Source organism: Limulus polyphemus, unplaced genomic scaffold (assembly GCF_000517525.1).
Source record: "Limulus polyphemus unplaced genomic scaffold, Limulus_polyphemus-2.1.2 Scaffold1973, whole genome shotgun sequence".
NCBI lineage: Eukaryota > Metazoa > Arthropoda > Merostomata > Xiphosura > Limulidae > Limulus > Limulus polyphemus.
The window spans coordinates 84,565-91,195 of record NW_013667583.1 but is presented as its reverse complement, the minus strand read 5'-3'; positions in this window follow the sequence as shown (position 1 = coordinate 91,195).

Here is a 6,631-nt window from a genome sequence, read left to right as displayed (position 1 = left end):
TAGAAACAATCCAAGACAGTAAACGTCGAGTGGGATGTAAGGCATTTAGAAGTGTCGTGGGTAGAAACAATCCAAGACAGTAAACGTCGAGTGGGATGTAAGGCATTTAGAAGTGTCGTGGGTAGAATCAGTACAAGGCAGTAAAGGTCGAGTGGGATGTAAGGCACTTAAAAGTGTCGTGGGTAGAAACAATCCAAGACAGTAAAGGTCGAGTGGGGTGTAAGGCATTTAGAAGTGTCGTGGGTAGAATCAGTACAAGGCAGTAAAGGTCGAGTGGGATGTAAGGCACTTAAAACAGCATGGGTAGAATCGGTCCAAGACGGTATGGCTCGAGTGGGCTGTAAGACACTGTAAAACGACGCAGGTAAAAAAAGTCAAAGACAGAGTGAGTCGTATACGATATAAGACAATTTGAAACCACATAGGTAAAATCACTCCAAGTAATGCTTGATTCAAAACAACCAGTCATTTTAAAACAACATGAAAATCAAATATTGTACTCGGTGAACAAGCCTTATATGAAAGGGCAAACTTGTTTTAAAACAACATTAAAATTATACTGAAATCAAAAATATGACCATCATGGGATCCACAAGGGGGAACACTTGCCTCCCTTCTGAATTATCAATTTTGTATGTCCCTTGATAAGCTTTGATATCATTTTGTCATCTATCCCCCCCCCTCTGTTATATATTCTGCGGACACCCATGATGACCATTTTCCCTGTTTTGGATGTTGTTAGGTTTTACAGACAACACGTTGTAATTCAATTGGTTAAAACACAAGCAAAGAATGTTGGTGTTTTCAATTACTGATCAGAACTCTTTTTATGCTTTAGCTATATTAGTGTTTCGAATAAGATTTACAATTATGAGCAAATTGTTAATCACATTTTCTTATTAGATGTTCTAGACTCTTTTTTTTTTCAAGTAATATTTTCAATATAAATGTTATATTTTTTGTGGGAAACTTTTAACATCCAAATTTATAATTTTTTGGAAATTTTGAAAAAACACGTTATTTTTGTTGCCATAAAAACAAAGATAATATATCGTTATTATGATTATCTTTGATGTTTAGTACATTTCCAAATTAAAATGGTATGTTTTTATTATACTAGAGCGTGTATTACAATATCCTTTAGAGCAAACGTAAATCACTTTGAGTTCGATTGGTCGTTGATTTATCAACTGTAGAGTTCTCATAAACCTAAAAAGTAAATGTTATTTTTCCGATTTTCCATTTACGAAAATAAAGTGCTAAACGCACAGACATATCCATCTGTTGACTTTCAGCACCCACTCGTGGAAACAGGTGTAGCTGGCTGTCTGATGAGAGGAAGGAAGCCTTATCAGTTGTTTACTTGCATGACTTCGCGTGTGGAATGCGGTCAGTATTAGGCTAAACAAACTAAACTACCTGATCTAAGAATTTTAAAATTTTGGGCGAACAACCTTCGTCTCTGTTAAAGTTTGATCTAAGAATTCTAAAATTCTGAGCGAACAACCTAATTAAATGTTGATCTATTAATCCTAAAATTCTGAGCAAACAACTTTGGTCTCTATTAAATATTGATCTGTATAAGAATTTTAAAATTCTGAGCGAACAACTTTTGTATCTGTTAAATGTTGGTTTATTGATTCAAAAATTCTAAGTAAACAACCGTGGTCTCTATTAAATGTTGGTCTATTGATTCAAAAATTCTAAGTAAACAACCGTGGTCTCTATTAAATGTTGGTCTATTAATTCTAAAATTCTGAGCAAACAACCTTGGTTTCTATTAGCTGTTGATTTATTAATCCTAAAATTCTGAGTGAACAACCTTGGTCTCTATTAAATATTGATTTATATGATAATTCTAAAATTCTGGGCAAACAGCCTTGGTATCTGTGAAATGTTGGTCTATTAATTCTAAAATTCTAAGCAAACAACCTTGGTCTCTATTAGATGTTGATTTATTAATCCTAAAATTCTGAGTGAACAACCTTGGTCTCTATTAAATGTTGATTTATAATTTATATTATAATTCTAAAATTCTGGGCAAATAGCCTTGGTCTCTATTAAATGTTGATCTATATAATAATTCTAAAATTCTGGGCAAACAGCCTTGGTATTTGTTAAATGTTAGTCTATTAATTCTAAAATTCTAAACAAACAGCCTTGATCTCTATTAAGTTTTGATGTACCAAAAACTCTCAGATTGCTACTATTTTTCAAACTTGAATATTTTGAGTGAAGTTAGGGTTGTGTTGTTGTGTGTTGCGAGAATTTACTGAAAAAACGCAAATGATCCCATCTCGTTTCCTATCGCTGTTGGACCGTCACTCATACAAATGTGAAACCAACATAAAAACTGGCAATATACGAAATAATAATTCAATGTTAAGTTTAACTCTATATGATAATGGCAAAAGAAAATTAATTAAATAATAAAAGTATTTTATGCATTATTATGTTCTTGAGTACTTAACAACCCTACAGGTTCGAAGTTAAAAAAGTCCAAACAAACACATTTACCCAACTTATTTATAAAGAGTTAAGTGGCATTGGGTATGTAAAAAGAACCACACATCCTTTCACATTTCGTCTCAATGATTCATTCTATAAACAACTTCGCAATATATCAGAGATGAGTGATTGGGTGTTGGTAGGGGGGCCGGTGGGTGCAGATCTCTTGTACTTCTATCCAGAAACAGTTGCACAGAATATGTTATGATAGTGCCAACTTTTTTTTGACCATTTAACTGACCAGTCCACTGAAGAGAATAGAAATGAGTGACGAGAATGGAATATTTTTTTTTTTTAGTTTCTGCTTAAAGCAGTTAAAAGAATTGCTAATACCAATTCCACACGCCATGCTCAATAAAAAAAAAGATTACACACGAAGCATTATTGCGAGATAATATCGCCCTATAAAAAAAATAAGGAACTCTTTCATGCGGTCATTTGTACCATAAAGAACTTTATAAGCATATCATACGTGCTCAAATAACCAACCTTCTGCTCTATCACGTGACTTTCTCGTGCCACGCACATGCTATCCACACGGTTTCTCAACAGCGAGTTCACCTGCACCGAAAAACGTGGCTGGCGGTGCAATCTTTTATAGCTTAACAACACCTAAAAAAACTTGTATTAATCGAAGAAATTTATTGAAACTGTGAGCACAAATTGCTGCGATAAAAGAAATAGAATTTTACCCAATATCTAAGCCTAAATAGAATGTTACGCAATATCTAAACCTAAATAGAATGTTACGCAATATCTAAACCTAAACGAGGTTGGTTCGATCCAAGTACTCGTTTAAAGGCTGTGATTTGATCTGGTGGTGAACAAAACGAAGTAAAATGTATTTAATGAAGTGAAAGAAGATTATATCAATCGCATGTGATTGTAAGGAAACGCCACTGCGTGATTAACTGTACACCAAAAAAGATTCCATAAACGATCTAAAAATTCTAATGATGATGATGATATAGTACATGAAGATGGTAATGTTAGAATGATGATCCATAACCATGATTACGTTCACTTGCGCTTTTAATTTTTTAGTTTTTCCACTATGATCTTGAAATATTAAAAAGACGCAATTTAATGCCATAACTGAGCCCCTCGGTGGCTTAGTGGTAAGCTTGAGGTATTAGAACACAATAATTCGGGATTCGATCCCTGCGGTTGGTACACGATACATGAACTATCGTGCAGCTTTATGTTTAACTATTTATATTAGAAAATACATTGAACAACAACTCTTTCCGTGCAAACTCGGTTAAGTTGGTGAAACATAATAAGCTTCCAGAAAGACTGATTTCGAAGTCACATTATAAAACTTACGAAATTATCTTACTGATTGTAACGTGCTCATATACCAGGCGTGGCCCAGTTGTTAGCGTGCCGGTCTGTGGATCCGAGGGTACATGGACTATGTCCCCGAACTGTGGAACCTCGGATCCATGGACTATGTCCCAATACCGAAAAAAAAGCGCTTCGCTATTTGAGACCACTGGCGCGTTAAAAGAGTGACAGTCAAATCCTATTATTTGATTACAGTAGCCCAAATGTTGGCGGTAGGTGCTGGTGACTAGCTGTCTTCTGTCAGGACGGCTAGCGCGCATGGCTTGTGTAGCTTTGTACAAATATTTGAAATTCCGCATCAAACCTGTGCTCATGAACTTGGCTCGTGGCCAAGTTGTGTATTTGCTTTTCACGCACATTTATAAACTGTAAGCTCCTTTTCCAAGTTAGCTCGGAGCTCAATGTGCATGATTGAAATACAATGTGTGTGTATCAAAAATATTTTTCATTTTCTAAGAATTTATTTAGGTGAAATTCCTATGTAGAAACCTTTTAACTGGATTCATTTGAAATTGCAAGATGCAATACAGACCTATAAAATAACAGAACTTATAAATGCAAACAGTTCAGATACTAGTAATTTAGTTTTAGAAAAATTATATAAACATAACACAATAATTGGTTATGGTTTATTTTCTGCTATAGTTTGAAAAAGGTGATCTGTTTTATAAAAGAATACAAATTAAACTAACCCTATAGGAATGGTCAAATGGTTATGACACTCGCCTCGTAATCCGGAGGTAGTGGGGGTTCAAATCTCCCCTCTTATCGAACAATCTCGCCTTTCAGTCGTGGGAACATTATGATGTAACAGCAATCTCAGTAAAGTGTAGCACGAGATTTAGTGACTAACTGCCATCCCTCTAATCTGTTGCTTCAAAGTTAGCCCTCGAATAACTCGAAATTGAATACACAAACTAAACCTATTGTGAAACCAGACATACCGCGAAAACTACCTTAGATAAAAAAAAAAGAAGGAATTTTCAAACTGAATAATAATATTAAACTACTCAACAAAGGGAGTGCAGTAAGCTAGCAACAGCCGCCGCTATTATTTGAACTATTATGTGCCCTATTATTTGAACCGAATAAGAAAATTACATATCACTCTTAAAACGTACCCTAAGCCTAAAGTGCAGATCGTATTCAGTGACACTATGTTTTGAATCGTCTTTCCGCAGCCCAACATGTGTGAGGTCAAATAATGACAACATCTTAACATTGTCTTATACACTATAAATTCAAAAACCCTTGAGCCTTCTCCCGCGTTATTAAATAACTAAACTAAATATGCAATTAGTTGTTCTTAATTTTTCATGTTCGTGTAGTTAACAAAAGTACTTTCACTTAAGACTTATTTTAATATAAATTTGCCTTTAGCTGAATAACGAATAGTGAACATTTACAAACTATTAGAAATCGTAGATATTAGTCACCAGACAAAAACCACGAGTTAATTACGTTGTGGCACTGAACAAAAACAAAATAGGACTGGAAAATCACCTTCACAGGCATGAATAAATATCACACCCGTCCGCTGAAGATGTGCCATGAATTTTATAATCTTCATGTAAAAGACAAAGTGCATTTGCTTAACATGTTTTTAAGTAATGAGTTGAGCTATTTTTTGTGTTATTAATTTGACAGAACATTTTCGATAAATACTGATTTTTTAATAAATATAAAATTGTATAAACTTGATGGTTTCTTCTTTGTCCTTAAATGTATCTTAAAAGCCCACCAGTGTCTCAACGGTAAATCTGCAGATTTTACGACGTTAAAATTCGGGTTCGATACCCGTGGTGGGCAAAGCACAGATAACCCATTGTGTAGTTTTGTGCTTAAGAACAACCAAACTGTTTTAATATTTTATAAAAATTACCCAGAATTTTGTAAATGGCTACTAAAAAAACTAGATTAATCAGAAAACATAACTGGGTTTTAGGTACACATAAAATCAATTATTATTAGAGACACTTAATACAAATTATTTGAATGAATCGCTTTATCCATAGGTAGTAATTTTCTGTAACCAATATTAAGTGTCATCTTTCAAGAGTCTCCCTGATCCGTTCTATGCATCTTGACTGTCTTAGTTGTTATCATATTCAAGATGCACCATGATCTTTCCATTTACCTTGACCTACTTTCCATCATTAGGTGTCATCTTTCTAGAACCACTCTGACCTGTTCTGTGCATCTTGACTAATTCCCCATCCCTTGATATCATATTCAAAAACCACGTTAATCTTTCCCATTAACCTTGACTGACTCCTTAAACTGAACTGTTTATCGGAAAGTACATGATTCTTTCAAGAATCTCCCTAACTCACTCACTCCCTGTCATTCGATTCATCTCCACGAACCTTTCTGACTCACCCCTACAATATCATGTCATTTCCTAAACAACCACTCTGACCTGCCAGATGCCGCTTACTGTATAAACTTTGATACCGTTCCCAAGAAAACTCTCTGACCTACCTGTGAATCTTAAGTTAATCCGAATTTCTGCAATGAAAACATTGTAATTTATAATCATAAAAGTCAAAATCTAGTGATTTTTACATGATTGTGTACACTTTCTTTTACTGAGTGGTTAAAAACATTTTTATATTAGATACAGTTAGGGGAAATGCGTACTTTGTGTAATAATAATATTAGAAATACTGTTACGTCTCTAGTAGTTTGTTAGTTACCCGTAAAAATTCTTTCCGAAGAACTTCAGCGATACAAGTCATTTCTTAAATAAAACTAGTTTATTCTTTCACAATACAAC